The sequence below is a fragment of the Ovis canadensis genome, chromosome 1 (assembly GCF_042477335.2).
Source record: "Ovis canadensis isolate MfBH-ARS-UI-01 breed Bighorn chromosome 1, ARS-UI_OviCan_v2, whole genome shotgun sequence".
NCBI classification, from domain to species: domain Eukaryota; kingdom Metazoa; phylum Chordata; class Mammalia; order Artiodactyla; family Bovidae; genus Ovis; species Ovis canadensis.
Window position 1 is genome coordinate 174,793,471 of NC_091245.1, and position 23,040 is coordinate 174,816,510.

At 37.0% G+C, this 23,040-nt stretch overlaps 1 long non-coding RNA gene across 9 annotated transcripts in view; it reads right to left on the bottom strand.

Annotated features, from left to right (window-relative positions):
• The window catches only part of LOC138419530 (uncharacterized), a 639,926-nt gene that overhangs the window by 256,417 nt on the left and 360,469 nt on the right, over positions 1–23,040 (bottom strand). For 2 of the 9 annotated variants that reach the window (XR_011249001.1, XR_011249000.1), the window contains exon 8: positions 11,823–11,873. The exons of the other annotated variants lie outside the window; for them this stretch is intronic. This is a non-coding gene — a long non-coding RNA (uncharacterized lncRNA). The remainder of the gene's footprint in view (positions 1–11,822; positions 11,874–23,040) is intronic. 9 annotated transcript variants of the gene reach the window in all.

Here is a 23,040-nt window from a genome sequence, read left to right on the forward strand (position 1 = left end):
TATTAACCCAAAGGAGTTGAAAAATTATGTCCCCACAAAAACCTGCACAAGGATATTTATAGTAGCTGTATTCATAACTGTCAAAACTTGGAAGCAACAAAGATGCCCTTCAGTAGGTAAATGTATGAATAAACTGTGGTATATTCAGACCATGAAGTACTATACAGTGCTTTAAAAATAAATAAATAAAAGAGCTATGAAGCCATGAAAACATCGAGGGGAGGAACCTTGAATTCACATTACTTAGGGAAAGAAGCCAGTCTAAGAAGGGTATATTCTGTATAGTTCCAACTGTATGGCATTCTGGAAAAGCCAAAACTATCAAGACAGGAAAAATATAGGACACCATAATGATGGATACATCTCATTCTGCATTTGTCAAAACCCATAGATTGCACAATACCAAAAGTTGTTATAATGCAAACTATGGACTTTGGGAGAGTACAATGTGTCAATGTAGACCCATCAGTTGTAACAAATGTGCCATTCGTTGATAGCTTGATAACCTGTCAATAGGTTGAAGGTTGATAAGCCAGGAAGTTATACATGTATGAGAACAGGGCATGTATGAGAAATCTATGTATCTTCTCATTTTTCCTGGGAATCAAAAACTGCTCTTTATAACTGCCTTAATAATAATTTAAAAGCTGTCAATATTATTTAAAAGAATAACTTTAAAGATTTCAAAGAATCTGGAGAACATCCTTTCTCATCTCTTTGAAGGACTAATTAAATTAATAGTAGTGTTAATAATAATGAAAATTAATAGTGTTCCCTCCTTAACTCCCAAAGAAAATGGACCTCTAAGGAGAGAATTCCAGGAGTTTTGATTGATAAGCCAGAGGCTGTTATTTCAAAGATGATCTTGATTCCTGCCCCTCAAATCACAGACGCCAAGTAGCCTTCTGTTTTACCTATACAAACATCCCTGTTTATAGCAGAAATTTTTAGAATCATAAAATTGTCGGAAAGAGAAAAAAGTAACCATTAACCACTACTATTTTCTGTTTGATTTTTAAAGTAATATTATAGCTCATTCTACCAATATATTAAAAAACTAATGCTACATAAGTATTCAAATAAATATGTTTTAGATTGTCTGAGAAACACATTTATGGATATCAACAAGCTGATTCTACAGTTCAAGTAGAGAGGCAAAAGACTCAGAATAGCCAACACAATATTGAAGGAGAACAAGGAGCTTTGCGTGATGCAGTGAATCCAACAAAGGGAAAAGCAAGGTGGGTGGTGGCCCAGGCTATTTTGCATTTGGTGTGCAAGCTCCTCATCACTGATGTGATATGAGGAAACCGTAATCGAATTTGATTTGTGGATCATAGGTTAACTCATATACATGTATACAAGTATACAATTTACATGTATACAATGTATTCCCAATTTACATAGGGAATCTATCAATTTACAATGCTATCTGCTAATATGTCAATTCCCAATATCAATCTTATTTACAAGAGTCTCACTTCTTTATCTACCAAGGCAGAAACACAGCTGAAAACTTGACTTGAGACCTAAGCTTGGCACAAAGCTAGAAGACAGTGAAAACTGAAACTAATGGCCTCATTTTTACCCTCTCTCATGAAAGAAAAGCTACTTTCTCAAACAAATGAGACAGGAAAGTGAGAAATCATGACTTGTTGCTTAATGCTTCTCAGGGGTGTTATTCTAAATTCTGCAGACTTGTCTCTGCAGAAGGAATACAGAAACTCTTTTGAGTTTTCAATCAAATCCTCTGTAGCAATTCTAATGAAGTCCCACTGAGTCCTCAGTTCAAGCCAAGATTTTGAATTTGGATCTGAAAGTAGCTCTAAAATATTTCCTTCATGTTACTTTTTTTCTTTGCAGAAAAAGCCAGTATTGAGGCTCCTAATACAGCAGATGGTTGTGAGAAGATATGAATACGTTATGAGTAAACTGACTTGTTCTATTATAAAAATTGAATTTAAGGTGTGCTTTCTATATTCTTAAAAGAACATTAACCAATGGCATTTATCTTACTAAGACGCAATTTAATACAGAAATTCTATTTGTATTTATAGCAATGAAGGGATTGAAATCATGGGAAATTAGAGGAAACTGTAAGTTGTATATCATAAGAGGATACAAATAACCATAACATGAAAAAGCTTAATAGTATATTAAAAGAAATTAAAGGAGATTTGGAAATTTCTTTGTCTATCCCTTAAGGGTCTACACATTTTCATACCCACCAGTAACCTTTTATGGCATATGGGAACCCCTGCTTTTCCCTTTACAAATGAGCTCACACTCATGTCTGTAGTTTTGTCAAAGTTGTTTATGTTTGAGTTTCCATTGTTTGCACATCTGTATTCTACCCTTGAATAAAGTAGTAAAAATAACTATTTTAACAGATAAATTATGTAAATTTTAATTATAATATTTATTTTTAATTAAAGATTTTTAGTTCTATAACAAGAAAATTCAGTTCTGATCTGCCTATTATTTTTATGTTCCACCTTGATTTACCATCAGCAGGAGTCAGAAAAATAAAGGCATGCCAGGCCAGCTGACAAAGGCAGTCTGCCATGAATCTGTTTACAAGAGGGACTGACGAAACTATTCCTAAAGAAAAAAAGGCAATTTTAATGAAGTTTGATGAATAACAGAGTCTTCATGGCCAAGTTCTAAGAGGTGAGACTAAGTGCTAGTGTTAGTTCTTGCCTGAGCTCCCTGTGAATTTTTACCTTGGATTTTGAAAATGAACTGTGACTAAAAGATGATTTGTTTGTTTGTTTTTTAATTGTGAGATATTGGAATCCTAAAAAGTATAATACAGAGAAGGAGAAAAAGCAGTCTCTCAACTGTGCCAGAGAGCTCTGTCCAGCTTTGGCTCCCCGCGGGCACACTGCACTAGTGGTAAGACCAGGAAAAGTGGCAGCAGTGACATTTTGGGCGGCAGCACCGAGGGAACGTGGTGTGACACATGATGTACAGCTGGGAAGAAACCCTACCAGAGCCCAGAAACTCTAGCTAGCTGCAGACTGGCCTAGCAACAGGACACTCCCTGGGGACTCAGGCAACTTTTTACGGGACTTGTATGGTGTTAGGAGCTCTATTAATATGTAAGGCAAAAACTAGGGAAACAAAGTGTGCATATTTCCCCATCAGAAAGAGGAGGTAATACTTGCTATGTTAACATCAAAGATTCTTATGAGAATAACATATTATATATGAAGTTGGTTTACATAGAAAATCCCCCAAACTACATACTGTAATTACCCAGCAAATAGGAAAAAAGAAAGGAAGGAAAGGACAGAGAAGGAAAGATGTGAAACAGATACTTATTCAGATTATTGTTATGAAACTTTCCAAAATTAGTCAAATTCCCCATGAAGTTTTCCTAGTGTTGCTAATCCACAAGGGTCATATTTTCTTTAATTTTTTTAAATTGGTGTATGTGAATATCCCTCGATTAATATCTTGTATATAATAGCACTTGTCACAAATCATTTGGACAATAAAATTTATTATGTCTAGGCAAGTAGTATCTACCTTTCTGTTTTTCATTTTAGGGGTTTAATCATTGGCAATGCCTAGAAAACACTTGTAATCTATTCTAAATCCCTAACCCACACAATCATGGAATGAAGGCCAGAGGATAGATAGCAGAAAGACTACTGAAGTTGGAATAAGGAAAACCAATTTTCAAATCTCAGTGTCGACACTTAGTATATATATAACTTTAGCGATAGAACTTAACTTCTCTGAGCCATTTCCTATCTGAAAATAAGGAACATGTACTGGACCAAAATTTTGTGCCGACTAAAGTGTTAGTTGCTGAGTCATGTCCAACTCTTTGTGACCCCGTGAGCTATAGCCCACCAGGTTCATCTATCCATGGGATTCTCCTGGCAAGAATACTGGAGTGGGTTGCCATTTCCTTCTCCAGGGCATCTTCCCCATCTAGTGATAGAACCCAGGTTTTCTGCATTGCAAGTAGATTCTTTACCATCTGAGCCATCAGAGAAACCCTTTTAAATAAGGTATCTATTAAAAAGGATACATTTTATATGTAACAATTAACATATGTTTGGTAAATTTGAATTTAACAAAACTATTAACTGCTATCTTCTAGGTAAGTCAAATATGCACTAAATGGCGAAGATAATATCAGAATACAGCATACCTACAAATGAAAATTTACCCTGCAATAATATAAAGTTGGATCTTTGCAAACAGTGAAAGTAAGGTCTGTCTACACATGATACACAAATGTCTCATTCATGAATTCTTTGTGGACAGCAGTCATATCTTATATTTTCATGTACCATTTGATAAGTATCACAACACTGGGAAGATTTTTGATATTGTAAATTGATTTGTTGATGAATACAAACACTCATCTATAAATAGACAAATTAGAACCCACAAACACTCTGTAATTGGAACATTAAGCTTATATTTTAAGTTTTTATTTTTAAATTCAAGCATAGTTGATTTACAATATATTTGTTTTATGCATAGCAAAATGATTCAGTTATATGTACACAGAATCTTTATATATTGTTGTTGTTGTTTAGTAGCTAGATTGTGTCCATCTTCACCAGGCAAGAATACTGGAGTGAGTTGTCATTTCCTTCTACAGTATGTTTCTTAATTTTCTTTATTGTCATTTGTCCTTTTTCTCCTTTAACTTGAACATAGACTAAAGATTTAAACTAGGGTTAGCATGTGATAAAATAAGCACCAGTGACATATGTCTCTCTAAATAGAGAGGAAAATAATATAGTCTCCTATCTACTTGAAAGGAAAAAAGTTCAAAACAGTCACAATATGTATATTGCATGTGTGTATATACATATAAATTTCCATTAAATTCTAAATAGTATTATCTTTTTAAGACTAAAACTTAGAAAACTTTAGCTTTCCATGTCCTCCAGGATTAAAAGCCACTTCAAAGGTGATCCTCTTAAGATTAGCATTAGAGTTAGTGTTTGGGTTAGAGAAAGAGTCAAACTGAAAAGTACATTTCCTCTGTCAACATTTACAATGATATTTTATTTCCCTGTTTACCACATTCTAGTTCCTCTACTATTACGTATTTCTCTAAGAAAAGAAAATGCAATCTCTTCCTGTAGTGAGACATGCCCAAGTCCCTCTCTAACAGATGCCCTTCCTAATCAAAATGAAAAGGTTTTTATTTTTTTTTCTTCATTGATTTTAGAAATCCTCTTCAGGGATTTAATTTGAACATGGGACAACCATATCCCTTTAACTATTGCTTATATGTTAAATGCTTGACTCAAGAACAATCAGTCTAAAATCGTATCCTGCATTGGATAGATTCTGCTTCCAATCCTCGGAGAAGGCAATGGCATCCCACTCCAGTACTCTTGCCTGGAAAATCCCATGGATGGAGGAGCCTGGTAGGTTGCACTCCATGGGGTCGCTAAGAGTCAGACACGACTGAGTGACTTCACTTTCGCTTTTCACTTTCATGCACTGGAGAAGGAAATGGCAACCCACTCCAATATTCTTGCCTGGAGAATCTCAGGGATAGAGGAGCCTAGTAGGCTGCCATCTATGGGGTCGCACAGAGTCAGACATGACTGAAGCGACTTAGCAGCAGCAGCAGCTTCCAATCCTTACCCTGCTAACCAGATGTATTTATTTACATTATTGCTCTGAACATATCTTCTCCTCAGATAAGTAGGTCATCTCTCTGAGCCCTCTAATCACTGTGTTCTTCTGCATATCTGGGCCTTCTCTAGATGTTCCCTCAAACTTATATTTTTTCTCTTAACTTTTCAAATTTATGTTTTCTTAAAAATTTCAGTGTAAATTATGCTGGCTATGCTCCTACCTTTTGCCAAAGGAAACCACCCAGCCCACAGCACCTGTTATAGAGAGAATGTGAGTTTGATATACCATGGCTCCTGACCCAGGGGTTGGCTTATGACCTATGAAATGACCTGATATGCAAATAAGTGGGGATCATCAGAAGTTCTTTCTCCAGAATTTGCATTAAGAAACAGAAGAAGGTGGCTCATAGATACAGGAAATTAAAGAATGTAAATATCAGAAGGAAAAGAGTAAGGCTTTGACAGGAACAAAATTATAAAGTAAACATGAGCAAGAGGAATCTCAGATGTAATGAATAAACAAAACAAAACCCAAGCAAACAGAGAGAAAGGATAGTCTGGTGGAAATATACTCAGTGTGGGGGCACTAAAAGGCAAAGAGGGATAAGAATGTGGATCACTAGGGTTAATTGTCTAAGTAAGCTTCTATTTAGATTCTTAGTTCTGTGTATTCTGGTTCAGGATTTGCGTTTCCCTTGAGGCCCTGCACACACATGTGAATAAGTACTGCTCACCAGTCTTTAATTCTTTACCTTATTTTTACCTCCAGATTTTAAGCATCCCCAACTCTGAGGTCGTGCATTGTTTCTCTTTCTCTATTCTCTTTCACCCAAACATCTACCACTAAACAAGACTTAACACTTAGTAAATGTACACTAATTGATTCAAAACAACTTGAAGACCCTATAAATTAATCTTTATCCAGAAATATACAAGATAATAATTTCAGGTCTTGTTATTTCACTTTATAAAGTAACAAGGAATATAGTTTAACTTCTAACATGTTTATTTCCACTTTTTTGTCATCATTATTAAGACTTGACAATAATAACTCTCAGCATAGCTGGAGTTAAGTAACAGAGGATTTTAATCTGTAGAATAAGTTTGATAAATGGCAAGAACTTGTCAAAATTTGTTTATATGAAGAAAAAAAATGCCATTCCCTCAGATGCAAGAAGCAGCAGAAGAGACCGATACTCTTCACTTGATTGTCACTTCTCACCATTTACTCTTTCAAATGAAAATAAAAATGCCAACTACAAGGTCATATTTTTTAATGAAAAAAATATAAAATGAGTCAAATATATTGGTTATAGGAAAATTTCAGAATAATTTCTTGATGTTTCAAACTCTGCAGACATAGATAAAAGCAAGTAGTAATCCTCTTAAAATTTGAACATAGCTATTAAGTTACTATTCAGCCTCTTCTGGTTTCAGCTAAATATCACAGGCTTCTTTAGAGTTTTTAGACAAGTTGCATTTTTCATCCCTATAATCAGTGAGGTCAGTCTTTTCTGAACCAACCAATTTCTCCACATCCTTCTCAGGTAATTTTCATGACTTTACAACAGCTTGTGTTTAATGGTAGAGTGAGCCAAAAGAATCAAAGATTTATTTGGCTCTTGTTGGCCTGTATTACAATACTGACAGAATGTTCTGGCTTATAGACAAGGAGGAAGCAATAAATATAGCAAGTCTGACCTTCAGGAAAGTTTGTGATTCTATTAGGAATACCATTTTATTCAGCAAGCCAGAAAGCTAATCATCTTCATTACATAATAGATGGGGACTCATGAGGCCTCACTCTTTCACTTTCAATCCTTATAAACCTGAACCAAAGAAAGTGGCCCCTTATACTTATTTCTAAATCTTTGGGTACAGTCTGATCGATGACCTTTTTGGTGTTCTCTTAAAGTACAGCCTCTTATACCTTGGGCTGTTCTCACTCATCTGTGATGAACCAAATGCACTTTTCCATATTGAAGTTTTCTGCTACTCTTCCTTATGCAAGAATAACACCTTTATAGGTTTTATATAAATGTAACCTACAGGAATGAGGATGGGGAGGGAAGATGGAGAAGTATAGAATAAAACAAAAGGGGACATTTCAAAAACACAGTATTAAGTTCTTAGTACCCCTGGAAATTAACTCAACAACTTAAAATCTGAATTTGATTATCATAAGTTATAGTCATTATCTTGATCTGCTCCTAAAACACTCCCCTTGGGTATCATTGACAGTCACATGTTTCTACTAAGAAGCAACATTGGTGAGATATTGAATAACAACTTAGCACAGCAAGGTTAATGTTGACTGTAGATGTGTGAACATTGGGCAAGATACTCAGGTTTCTAGGTTTCGTTCTTTCATTCAGAAAACATATAGTGAATACCCAGTATACCACAATGCTTCCTAAGACCTCAACCTCCTCTACTTTATAAAATAAAGAAATTGACTTTAATGAATCCAAAGTGCCTTCCACCTTTAAAAGTATAGGCATTCTGGCATTACTGATATTTGAGGCCAAATAAGCTGTTCTTGGTTACACCTTGACATCTTCATTTTTTTCTGAATACTTTTGTCTGCTCCCACTCAGAGGTATTTCACTTTGCAATAATCACAAACTTTTAACTGAATCCAGTACTTATAAGTGCTTAGCTAGTTAAGTGGTTCTCTTAAATTAAAAACCCAGATTATATGTATAGCACAACCCATTCTAACTTGCCTAAGTCTTGCTCTGGGTAGAGTAGGAAGAGGTTACACTTTCACATTTTCAATATCTATTGATCAAAGACCTTACCTAAAAACTTTGTCAGGGCAAGAGTTGGGTCTTATGCCTCTTTATAGCTTCCGCATTGATTAACAGTGTTCATGGTACCTTGGCCTTACTCACTATTGGGGGTGGGGGTGCAGAATTGGAAGCCAGGCTGCTGAGCCCAGAGTTCATGCCCAACTATTGCCCCTAGAACGGAGCTAGGCCAGATCTTCACCAAACAGTTTAGACAATACATGTCTCGCTTACAGCTACAGTGATGCCCTTTGCCCTACTGTACGCTGATTAATAAAATCAAACTTTTTGAAAGTTAAAAGAATACGGATACGTGTGCAGTGCTGGAACTGACAGTATAGACAGCTAGGGTCAAAATCATAACTTTTAACTCACAAAAGTACTAGTACAATGACAGAGATTATCTAGCAAATTGGGACTACAGACTATTGTTCTCTCACTTGTCTTAGTTTCCTAATGATAAATTTAGCATCAGCAAGAAATGCCAGTTACAACCTGCTGATGCAATGCTATTTCATATATTTGATTGGCACAATGCCAATACTGTGAATAAAGATATTCTGTTTCATTTTAAAAAGTGATGAATAGCTCTTTCTAGACTTATGCAAGCTTCCTGCATTTTATAACTTTTATAGCAGGATGAATTGGCATGATATGGTAAAACATGATGACAGATGCCAGAGAAATTAAGACTTTATGGGCATAGAATTAAGAGGACTTCACATGTAGCATGGAAATAAGACAAATCATTGATTTGCAAATCAGTTACTAATCTGATTCTCTGTTCACATTATGGAGTTCCAGTTTGGGGCTTTACCAAAAGCAAGACTACTAACAATGCTGAACCCTGTCATATTTTATTTTAGTTCAATGAGGCAGACAAAATAGTGATAAAGGGCTGAAATAAAAGATTCATCGTATCTCAAATGATCTTCTGTAAACAGGATTTCTATGATACTTCAAAGGCCCAAAATTACCTAAATGTGTGTGTGTGTGTGTATGTGTGTATGTGTTGTGCGTAGAGAGAAAGAGAGAGAGGAAGGGAGAGAGAAGTAGGGGAGGAACAAAGACAGAAAAGTAGGGGAAGGTGAGGCGGAAGGAGAAAGGCGGAACTGGGAAAGATAAAAGATGAAAGTGGAGGAGTATGCTTCAAACAGCTAGATTCAGACTAGAAGCTAATTTGTGGAAGCACAGTTACAGGAAAGAGACAATGACTGCAATTGTAAGCCTCATTGTTATCTTTAACATTTAAGTAATTTTTCAAAGACACAAAAAGTACTTTAGGCTTTATGTGTTAGAAAAACATGAGAAAAGTATTAAATTCAGAATTTGTGCATAAGTATAAAAATAGACATATATTAACAATTTATATGTCAGAAAATATAGGACAGACATGGGAGCTACAGTACATAAGAATATAATGAAAAATAGATGCAGAAACCAGTGATTGAATAACATGGTTGTATAAACTAAACAGAACACTGACTCTCTCTCATACATATATTTAACCAGTGCTCTCATCATCACTAAATTTTACTAGTATCACAATAAATAAGGTCAAGAGTTGTTTTAAACAAAGAAGCATTATAAATTTAATCCATTCTAGTAAAGAAAATAAATGACACATTATAGGTATGAATATAGGACTTCACTACCTTAAGCCACCACAAAGACTATATATGTGAAGTTCTCAGCAGAATTCTAGCACAAATTTTAGTTATATTTGCTTGGAGCATGGTCAGATATTTTTGTGTGTTTTTATATAATGTTTTAGATTTATACATTAAAACATGTATCACCTAATCCTCACTTGTCAATCATAGGTTCAAAAACTTTTGTATCCGTGAAAAAGATAGACTCACTGTTTAAATTCAATATGTACCTCTCTACAGATGGTACTTAACAGTATGGAAAGTCCCTGAACACAGAAACATGGTATAGCTGGTTCATGTTGTTTGCAAATTCCATATTTTTTAGATGATTTACTTGCTAAAATTTATTCTTGGTTACACAAAAGATGGAAAATTTTGAGCCACCAGATGTACATTCCCAGTTAAAGGCAACCTCTGTCTTATATTTCAAGTCTCACAGTGTAATCACGTGTCCTTTTGAAGGTTTACTTTGCCATGTTTCTCACATTTTGTAATGCTTTTTGTAGGTGGTTTTGCTGTTTATAATAGCCTCCAAGTGCAGTGCTAAATTGCTATCTAGTGTTCCTAAGTGCAAGAAGGTTGTGACATGCCTAATGGAAAAAGCACCCATGTTGGGTAAGCTTCACTCAAATGTGAGTTATAGCATTATTGGCTTTGAAATAAATTTTGATGAATCATTAGTATATTTAAAAAGGAGTTTTTAAGCAGAAAGGCACATAAAACAAGGTTATATATTGACAGTGGTTCCCAGGAACCTAATCCTGCCATTTCCCCTTGAGTGATGCTTCAGTATCCCCTAATTCAATATTTGCAGTGACTTTATAGACTATTTAACTATCATAAATAATGAGAATTGACAGTATTTGATTTTTAGAAAGATTCTATTTACCTGGGGTGATATATATATATAAGACATAAATAAGAGCATCAGAAAGATTATTTGATAGATATAGTTGAAAAATAATATGTATCAATTATCCAAAGTTCAGATTTACATGGCTTCAATTACCTGGACCATTGCCTTGAGACTGAAAATGAGAAAAGATCTATAAATATCAGTTTTGTTGACCCCCTGCTTCTCCCAGCCTGTGGTCACTTCCTTCTGTCTCTCCTTCCTCCATATGCCTGGTCACCAAGACTTTACCTGTGGTATGCGTGTGCTCAGTCATTTACAACTCTTTGCACCCTCATGGACTGAAGCCCACCAGGCTTCAATGTCCATGGAATTTTTCAGGCAAGAATATTGGAATGGGTTGCCATTTCCTCCTGCAGGGGGTCTTGCCAACCCAGGGATCAAACCCATGTCTCCTGTGTCTCCTGCATTGGCAGGCAGATTCTTTACAATGCACCACCTGGGAAGCTTCCGTAGCTGACTAGGGCATTAGAAGTATGGCTATGGAATTGCATAGTTTGGGGTAGTGATTTGAGAGGCACAGAAAAGCAAGACCTGGCTAAATGTAATGGTAAATGCAAGGAGCTCTGCAAGGAGAGCTGGAAAAACTGTTGGAGTGAATTTATGGTATATTTTCGTGCAAAATTTGGTGGTTAGTGATGTGGTTAGACAGTGTTATGAAGTTCACAAAAATATGTGTAACCTTCCCATTAGAGTCAATTTACACATCAACAGGGAACAAGAAAAATTAGAATTGCAGCCATTAACAACAAAAATTGTCTTGCTTTTCTTTCTCTTTAGAAATGCATACCCCCTCAAATCTGAGCATAGTTTCCATTTATCCATTCAACATTTATTAAGTACTCACTCTGTGTAAGCATTAGATGTTGGAAAAATACTGTTGTTCTCCACTTGGAACCTGCAGGCCAGTGAGAAAAACAGTAATATTATCTCATATGCTAATGGGAGTAAGGTTGAACAATAGGTTATCTTTTTTTTCTAGTTACAGCAGGGAACAGAGTGAGTGTGTGTTCTGATAGTTGTTCAGTCGCTAAGTCATGTTTGACTCTTTGTGAACCCATAGACTTCAGCACTCCAGCATCCTCTGTCCTCCACTATTACCTGGAGTTTGCTCAAATTCATGTCCACTGAGTCGGTGATCCTACCTAACCATCTTGTCCTCTACTGTCCCCTTCTCCTTTTGCCTTCAATCTTTCCTAGAATCAGGATCTTTCCAGTGAGTCAGTTCATACATCCGGTGGCCAAAGTAGCTTCAGCATCAGTCCTTCCAATGAATATTCAGGGTTAATTTCTCTAGGATTGACTGGTTTGATCTCTTTGCAGTCCAAGGGACAATCAAGAGTCTTCTCCTGTGCCACAATTTGAAAGCTTCAATTCTTTGGTGCTCAGCCTTCTTTATGGTCCAACTCTCACATCTGTACATGACTACTGGAAAAATCATAGCTTTGACTACATGAACTTTGTCAACAAAGTGACATCTCTGTTTTTTAATATGCTGTCTAGGTTTCTCATAGCTTTTCTTTCAAGGAGCAAGTGTCTTTTAATTTCATGGCTGCAGTTACTGTCACAGAGATTTTGGAGCCCAAGAAAATAAAATTTGTCATTGTTTCCACTTTTTCCTTTTCTATTTGCCTCCTCAGACAACCACCTTGCCTTCTTGCATTTCTTTTTCTTTGGAATGGTTTTGATCACTGCCTCCTATATTATCTTGCCAATCTATATCCATACTTCTTCAGGTAATCTATCAGATCTAATCTCATAAATTTATCACTTCCACTGTACAATCATAATGGATTTTATTTAAGCCACACCTGAACTGTCTTCATTCTTTCTGGAGTTATTTCTCCACTGATCTCCAGTATCATATTGGGTACCTACTAACCTGGGGAGTTCATCTTACAGTGTCCTATCTCTTTGCCTTTTCATATTGTTCATGGGGTTCTCAAGGCAAGAATACTGAAATGGTTTGCCATCCCCTTCTCCAGTGGACCATATTTTGTCAGAACTCTTCACCATGACCCGTCCATCTTGGGTGGCCCTAGACCACATGGCTCATAGTTTCATTTAGTTAGACAAGGCTGTGGTCCATGTGATTAGATTGGTTACTTTTCTGTAGAGTGAATGTCAACATTCCAGGAATCAGCAAACTAAAATTGACTGGAATGGGTGAATTTAATTCAGATGACCATTATATCTACGACGGTGGGCAAGAATCCATTGGAAGAAATGGAGTAGCCATCATAGTCGATAAAAGTTCAAAAATGCAGTACTTGAATGCAGTCTCAAAAATGACAGAATGATCTCTGTTCATTTCCAAGGCAAACCATTCAATATCACAGTAATCCAAGTCTATGCCTCAATCAGTAATGCTGAAGAAACTGAAGTGGAATGGTTCTATGAATACTTACAAGACCTTCTAGAACTAACACCCTAAAAAGATGTCCTTTTCATTATAGGGGACTGGAATGTAAAAGCAGGAAGTCAAGAAACACCTGGAGTAACAGGCAAATTTGGCCTTGGAGTACAGAATGAAGCAGGGCAACAGCTAATAGAGTTCTGCCAAGAGAACGCACTGGTCATAGCAAAACCCTCTTCCAACAACACAAGAGAAGACTCTACACATGGACATCACCAGATGGTCAACACCAAAATCAGATTGATTATATTCTTTGCAGAAAAAGATGGAGAAGCTCTATACAATCAGCAAAAACAAGACCGAGAGCTGACTGTGGCTCAGATCATGAACCCCTTATTGCCAAATTCAGATTTAAAGAAAGTAGGGAAAACCACTAGATCATTTATATATGAACTAAGTCAAATCCCTTAAGATTACACAGTGGAAGTGGAAAATGGATTCAAGGGATTAGATCTGATAGACAGAGTGCCTGAAGAACTATGGATGGAGGTTTGTGACATTATACAGGAGACAGGGATCAAGACCATCCCCATGGAAAAGAAATGCACAAAAGCAAAATGGCTGTCTGAGGAGGCCTTACAAATAGCTGAGAAAAGAAGCAAAGCAAAAAGCTAAGGAGAAAGGGGAAGGTATACCTATTTGAATGCAGAATTCCAAAGAATATCAAGGAGAGACAAGAAAGCCTCCCTCAGTGATCAATGCAAAGAAATAGAGGAAATCAATAGATTAGGAAAGACTAGAGATCTCTTCGAGAAAATTAGAGATACCAAGGGAACATTTCATGCAAAGATGGGCTCAATAAAGGACAGAAATGGTATGGACCTAACAAAAGCAAAAGATGTTAAGAAGAGGTGGCAAGAATACACAGAAGACCTATACAAAAAAGATCTTCATGACCCAGATAATCACGATGGTGTGATTGCTCACTTAGAGCCAAGACATCCTGGACTGTGAGATCAAGTGGGCCTTAGGAAGCATCACTACGAACAAAGCTAGTGGAGGTGATGGAATTCCAGCTGAGCTATTTCAAATCCTAAAAGATGATGCTGTGAAAGTGCTATGCTCAATATGCCAGCAAATTTTGAAAACTCAGTAGTGGCCACAGGACTGGAAAAAGTCCGTTTTCATTCCAATTCCAAAGAAAGGCAATGCCAAAGAATGCTCAAATTAATGCGCAATTGAACTCATCTCACACTCTAGTAAAGTAATGCTCAAAATTCTCCAAGCCAGGCTTCAGCAATATGTGAACCATCAACTTCCAGATGTTCAAGCTGGTTTTAGAAAAGGCAGAGGAATCAGAGATCAAACATCCATTGGATCATCAAAAAGGCAAGAAAGTTCCAGAAAAACATCTATTTCTGCTTTATTGACTATGCTAAAGCCTTTGAATTTGTGGATAACAACAAACTGTTGAAAATTCTGAAAGAGATGGGAATACCAGACCACCTGACCTGCCTCTTGAGAAATGTGTATGCAGGTCAGGAAGCAACAGTTAGAACTGGACATGGAACAATAGACTGGTTCCAAATAGGAAAAGGAGTACATCAAGGCTGTATATTGTCACCCTGCTTATTTAACTTCTATGCAGAGTACCTCATGAGAAACGCTGGGCTGGAGGAAGCACAGGCTGGAATCAAGATTGCTGGGAGAAATTTCAATAACTTCAGATATATAGATGACACCACCCTTATGGCAGAAAATAAGGAAACTAAAGAGCCTCTTGATGAAAGTGAAAGAGGAGAGTGAAAAAGTTAGCTTAAAGCTCAACATTCAGAACACAAAGATCATGGCATCTGGTCTCATCACTTCATGGCAAATAGCTGGGGAAACTTGGAAACAGTGACAGAGTTTATTTTGGGGGGCTCCAAAAATCACTGCAGATGGTGATTGCAGCCATGAAATTAAAAGATGCTACCTTTTGGAAGGAAAGTTATGACCAACCTAGATAGCATATTAAAAAGCAGAGACATTATTTTGCCAACAGCAGTCCATCTAGTCAAAGCTATGGTTTTTCCAGTAGTCATGGATGGATATGAGAGCTGGACTATAAAGAAAGCTGAGCACTGAAGAACTGATGCTTTGAACTGTGTTGTTGGAGAAGACACTTGGGAGCTGAAACCCCAATATTTTGGCCACCTGATGCGAAGAACTGACTCATTTGAAAAGACCCTGATGCTGGAAAAGATTGAAGGTGGGAGAAGAAAGGGGACGACAGAGGATGAGACGGTTGGATGGCATCACCAACTCAATGGACATGAGTGTGAGTAAACTCTGGGAGTTGGTGATAGGGAGGCCTAGTGTGCTGCAGTCCATGTGGTTACAAAGAATCAGACACGACTAAGTGACTGAACTGAACTGAACTGAATTGTCTAGTGGTTTTCCTTACTTTCTTCAACTGAAGCCTGAATTGTAATAGCAGCTCATGATCTGAGCCACAGTCAGCTCCACATCTTGTTTTTGATAACTATATAGAGCTTCTCCATCTTTGACTGCAGGAAACATAATCAGTCTGATTTTGGTTTTGGCCATCTGGTGATGTCCATGTGTAAAGTCATCTATTGGGTTGTTGGAAAAATGTGCTTGCTATGACCAGCATGTTCTCTACAGAACTCTTAAATTTTGTATGGCTTCATTTTGTACTCCAAGGCCAAACTCTCTGTTGTTCTGGGTATCTCTTGATTTCCTACATTTGTTATTTCAATCCTCTATGATGAAAAGGACACCTTTTTTTGGTGTTAGTTCTAGAAGGTATTGTAAGTCTTTATGGATCCAGCCAGCTTCAGCTTCTTTGGCATCAGCAGTTGGGGCATAGACTTGGATTACTGTGATATTGAATGGTTTGCCTGGGAAACAACCTGAGATCATTTGGGCTTTTTTGAGGTTGTACCCAAGTACTGAATTTTGGACTCTTCTGTTGACTATCAGGGCTACTCCATTTCTTCTAAGGGATTCTTGCCTGCAGTAGTAGATATAATGGTCATCTGAATTGAATTCTCCCATTCCCATCCATTTTAGTTATTGATTCCTAAGATGTTGATGTTCACTTTTGCCATCTCCTGCTTGACCACATGCTGATTTACCCTGATTCATGGACCTAACATTCCAGGTTCCTATGCAATATTGTTCTCTATAATGGAAATTTTACACAGTTGAGTTTCACTTCTGCTTTGGCCCAACCAGTTCATTCTTCCTGAAGCTGTTAGTAATTGCCCTCTGATCTTCCCCAATAGCATACTGGATACTTTCCAACATGGAGGCTCATCTTCTGGTGTCATATCTTTTTGCCTCTTTATCCTGTTCATGGGGTTCTCACGGCAAGAATACTGGAGTGTGTTGCCATTTTCTCCTCCAGTGAACCACATTTTATCAGAACCCTTCACTATGACCCATACATCTTGGATGGCCTTGCATAGCTTCACTGAGTTATGCAAGCCCCTTCACCATGGCAAGGCTGTGATCCACACGTTCTGACAGTAGAAACTGATAAATGGATCCTTGAGCATGTAAGTCAATTTACAATTTAAGATGGAAATGGTGGTTCTGAAACTTCAGATTCCTAAATTCTAAAGCGCAATTAAGTACCCTGGGGACCTTGTTCACATGGAGATTCTGAGGCAGTAGCTGTGGTGTGGGGTCTGAAACTTAAACATTTGTGACAAGCTCCTACTTGTTATAGATGCCACTTATCTGAAGACCATGCTTTGAATAGCAAAGCATTAGGGTACAAAACTTTCACCCAGTGACTTTGGAAAAACTATTGGTTTTCAGCCCTACCTCTAGACATTCTGATTCAACAGTCCCAAAATGGGCCAGTAATGCAAGTAATTTCAATGCAGATGGTATTCAGACAACGCTTTTATAAAGCACTGTTTTATGAGCTTATAAAAATTTCTTCATTAGCAGTCTCCTTCTAAGATTAACACACGTTTTCTAATTCCTGCCACCTGGATTTTTTTTTTTAATGTACCTTGTAATTTCATGAAGACTCAGAATCAGGCTGAAAAATAACACATTGTACTCAAGGTTAAAATGGAATTCAGGAAACACAGCCAAATCTTTTTGTTTGGAAAAAATATGTCAGCATTTATTATTAATGTCTCAGGTGTTCTACTAGAGGCTAGGGTTACAAGATTGTGAAAAATAAACCCATGTCCTCTTAAATAAGGCTGTTTCAACTGAGCAAATATGGACTGAATGCTGAATGAGGCTCTGTGCGAGGTCCAGGGGCATCTCACAGGCTTGCAGGAAGTAAGCTCATTTGTTTAGAAACTGTAACAAAATTAAGGAAGTTTTCTGTTGGGTCTCCTATGACTTCTTCCAAAATTATCCTGGGATTTTTAAAAATATGTGTGTCATATATAGATCCTTTGGCCCATCCGAATTGTAATCACTCAGTTCACAAAGTACAAAGCACATGCTCAACAAGTCTTGATTTTATTTAAAAGAACTGAATTTCTAAATTTCAAATGGTTATTACACTGAATTAATTATTAAATATTAAGATTTGTGATTCAAGCTTTATAATGTAAGTTTTGCTTTTAAATACCTGGTCTGTTTTACTCCTGATATTCAAATTTCTACAATAGCACTGATATTTTCTTCTCTGTGTTAATAGAACCACACTTTATTTGTAGAAGGATGCAAAATCCACAAGGCATTCTTCCATTCCCCTCCCTGATTTTATTTCTAAATAACTGCTATCAGAGCAGAGAAGACAATATTTAAGATTTAATAATGTTGAAATGACCAAACATAAATTCCTTTTTGTCAGACAGCCATGTCAAATATTTTGGAAACAGAGAAAATGATTCCAGTAAAAGTCATTTTAGTTATAAAAAGAGCCTGGTTTCTCCTGGGAAAAGTCTATGGTCTGCAACACTGCTAGCTCAAGAAAGATGAAGACTATTTTGCTTTCATTTATGTTTCAACATGATCAGTTAACCTTGAAAATACCAAATAAATGTCACAGAAAAGAACACAACCTAAAATTCTTAGAGCAAAAATAATTTCAGGTAGATTTCTATAGTTAAAGAAAGGCAGATTGGATGTTGTGACTGATAAGACATTGAAGAAATGCTAAACTGTTGAGAATGTGAAAGCAAAAGAAGGACAGAAAGAAAAGTAGAGCCGCACTAAAAAGTATGATTTGTAATTGCTGCCAGAGCAGCATATCAGTATCATTTTTATCCTGATATGTGCTGTATAGTCCTGGAAATTCCCCCTGCTACAGTTCTTCATCTTAAAGGGTTTTCTAAATATGTCTAGAGAATAAAGTTTTATCTACAGTGGATTGTTAGATATGGTACAATTTCATTTTTGTTCAAACTGATGTATTGAACAAACTGATGTATTGAACAACTGATGTATCAGTTCAAACCGATAGACTTCTAAGCCAGAAAATACTTCTAAGATGAGGTTGCAGGGGCATGATGTGTGTTTGTTCTCATTCTAGCTTATCTGGGTAGCAGCCAATAATTATTTCCATTTTAGGTAATGTAGGACCTGAAGACCCACTTCCATCCCCATCCAAAAAGCTAAAGCTGTATTTACATAATTTCCTTTTTAGTGATCAGTGGGAGGGAGGATGATTTTAATCATAAAGCCAACCAAACAGTGGCTAAATCAATGCATACATAAAACCTAAAAAATGGAGAATAATGTTTTAAATAATGGCCATAATATCCATGTGGATATGCCAAACTATAAATTTGAATGTTCAAAATCTTTAAGAATAATTCTGTCCTTCACTGCAACCCTCCCCTCCAATTTGTAGTAACAGTCAATTAATACCCCTGCTATTTCTACTCTTGTGTTCAAGGCATATTATAATGAATGATAGCTATTAAAATCCCCAAGCCTTATTAACCTTTGAGTATTTTGTTTTTAATATGAGACAAACTGATAGAACATTACTTCCCTGCATATGAAGGGGAAAAAGGAAACAGAAAACTTACATTTTAACACTGAAATATGTTTAGAACTAGAATTTGAAATACAGTAATGTAATTATACTGACATCTTTTGTAAGTGATAACACATGATAACACATAATTGAATGGCTCCTGTACCAGAAGAACCACAACTATGGAAAAAGACAAAGAGCCTAATTTATTCTGACTAATCAGGATTGATGTTAATTAAAGAAGAGTGCAAGATAATGACTTCTCATTACCACCTGATAGATGGAAATAGATTGTTCTTCTTCTAGGTAAAATAGCAATTAAGTAACTTTTTAAAAAGGATTTATTTTCAGAAGACTTTCTTCTATAATTGGTGAAGTGTCTGTAAAAAGATCTTCCCACAAATTCATCTAAAAAAATGGATTTCATCAAAGGCTACTTATTCTATAGTATTTATCACTTTTTGTTGGATGTGTACAAGATAAAGACAACAGCTGAAAAGGCAGTAATCGGGACAAAACGGACTTGCATATTTTGTGGAATGTTTCACATTAAAGAACATAATCTAACAAAGTGATTAAAGCTCAAAGTCAAATCCAAATTCCTTCATCAGTCAACTCTGTGACCTGCTCCAAGTGTTCTGACCTCTCTAATGCTTAATTTTCTCATCTGTAAAATTTTTAAAACTATAGATTTTGCTTCATAAGGCTACTGTATTAAATAAAATTATCTATGTGATATCCATTGTACAGAAATGGATATTACATAGGTGTCCTGTTATATTAAAAGACTTTAATGAATATTGGCTACTGTATTAGTTTCGTATTGCTATATAGTAAATCATCACAAACATAGTAGCTTAATGCAAATTTATTATCTCACGGGTTCCTTGGAGCAGTAGTCTGGACTCAGATGAAAGAGACCCTCTGCTCAGTGTCTCCCCAGGGGAAGTCAAGATATTAGTTGGAGCTGCAATCTCATCTGGGTCTCAGGATCTTCTAAGTTCACCTTTTTTGGCAGAATTCAGTTTCTATGATTGGGAGACTGAGACCTTTGGCAATTAAAGGCTGTCCATGTTCCCTGCCACATGGCCCGTCCACAATCTGTTTCTTCAAAGCCAGCGGGAGTGCATCTGCTGCTTTTTCCCTCTCCCTGACTTCTTTCATCTCTGAATTCTAAATCCTTTTTAAAGATTTCATCTCATTAGGTCAGGCCCTCCCATGATAATCTCCTTTTGATTAACTTAGAGCCATCCAATTAGGAACCTTACTTACACCTGCTAAATACTTCCTCCTTTGCCAAGCACAGTAACTTAATTACTGATATAATAATAGCCCATTAACTCACAGTTCTCACCTACATTCAAGGGGCCTGATTCTCACCAGGGAGTACAATTACAACTGCTGTCCTACTAGAGAATCCCTTATAATCAGCTCTCTATCCATGGGTTCCACATCCCCAAATTCAACCAACCTCAGATGGAATGGTACTATTAGAATCCATGATATAGAGGGCTGACTGTATCCCTTGTACTACATCATTTTATATATGGGACTTCAGCGTCTGTGGATTTTGATGTTTACAGTTGCTCCTGGGACCAATCCTTTGCAGATACTGAGGACTATGTCTAATTACACATTGTTTCATTGGTTCTTTCCTTAGACTTTGCTTCCTTAAAGGACTTTGTTCTGAGAAAAACAAGAGAACATTCTATTGGATGCCATTATGACCCAGCTTGGGACTGTCATACTTGTTCCCAATATCTGCCTGGTAGAGGTAGGAGTAGAATAGGAAACACTAGGAAAAAATTAGATAAGAAAAAAGATCCCTCTAAAAATTAGGTATCTCATTATGCTGAAAAAATATACTGATGAAAAATATTAATGCATTTCTATTGTTGCGAAGAATAATGCTCTCTTCCCAAAGATGCCCAAGGCATAATCCCTGAAACTGTTGACTATGTCACTGTTCATGGCAAATGGGACTTCACAGACATGATTAAGACAAAAGACCATCATATGGTCCTATTCTGCACTATGTAGGTGGTAATCAATCTCACTACATCAGTCATTGAAAACAGGAATCCTTTTGGCTGTGGTCAGAGAAAGAGACATTATGAAGAAGAGTCAGAGGGATATGTGTTGGCATTGAACCTAAAGGAAGGGAGCCACCAGCCAAAGAATATGTGTAGCCTCTAAAAGCTGGAACAAGCAAGCAAACCAATTCTCTCTTAGATCCTCCAGAGAAAAACCCAGCCCTATAAACACTAACTTTAGCCCAATAAGACCTATATCAGACTTCTAACATACAAAATTTTAGGATAAAAATTTCGGTGGTTTTAGGCACTAACTGGGGCAACTGATTATAAGAACCATAAAAAATTTACTATAAATACTAATGAAAATTTTGCAAACACTACTCAGTGCAAAAAAAAAAAAAAACGGTTATTTCAGCAGAGAAGCAAAACACTATGTGGAAAATAAGGAATTGAAAAAGCAAGCCAATTATTGCTCTGTCCTCCTGTCGTAAGGACTTCCCTGTGGCTCAGACAGTAAAGCGTCTGTCTACAATGCAGGAGACCCGGGTTCGATCCCTGGGTTGGGAAGATCCCCTGAAGGAGGAAATGGCAATCCACTCCAGGACTATTGCCTGGAAAATCCCATGGACAGAGGAGCCTGGTAGGATACAGCCCATGGGGTCGCAAAGAGTCAGGAGCCTGTCCTAGCCTATGTCTATTACAACACCTCCATCAGGTTAATTGCCCTCTGTTTCTTTGGAGGGAATGATGCTGAAGCTGAAACTCCAATACTTTGGCCACCTCATGAGAAGAGTTGACTCATTGGAAAAGACTCTGATGCTGGGAGGGATTGGGGGCAGGAGGAGAAGGGGACAACAGAGGATGAGATGGCTGGATGGCATCACTGACTCGATGGACATGAGTCTGAGTGAACTCCGGGAGCTGGTGATGGACAGGGAGGCCTGGCGTGCTGCGATTCATGGGGTCGCAAAGAGTCGGACATGACTGAGCCACTGAACTGGACTGAATTGAACTGGACACTTAGAACATACAGACAGGTAAAGTGTTACAATGCTGAATGCCTAGGCTGAGAAATCCAATAAATCTATGTTTGAATTCCTACTTTGAGACTTAGAAGATCTGTGACACTGTGATAAGTAGAGTTAGATCCTCAGTTTCTTTATCTCTGTGACTGAAGATAATTATGCCCTAAAGGGGCTTCCCTGGTGGCTCAGTAAAGAATCTGCCTGCAGTGTGTTCGATTCCTGGGTTGAGATGATCCCCTGGAGGAGGGCATGGCAATCCACTCCAGTGTTCTTGCCTGGAGAATCCCCATGGACAGAGGAGGCTGGTGGGTGGCAGTCCATACAGTTACAAAGAGTAAGACATGACTGAGCAACTAAGCACACACACATTCATCCAAAGAATTGTCAAAATAATTTCTAGTGAATATCTAAATAATAATCAACATATAGTGTATCAGGGGTGAATTTTCACTATTTATCATCATTGTAAAATGTTCTGGTGAGTGACATAAACCAGAGAGAATTTAAATGCCCAAAGTTCTCATCAAGAAAACCACAGAGAGGTAAAGGGAGATGGGCAAATTGGTAGACTGGGATTGACAAATACACCCTATTCTTAATGGGAAAAGAACCCTAAAAAGAGTGGATTTATGTATACATGTAACTGATCCATATATACCTATACATTTGATTAATAAAAATTTTTT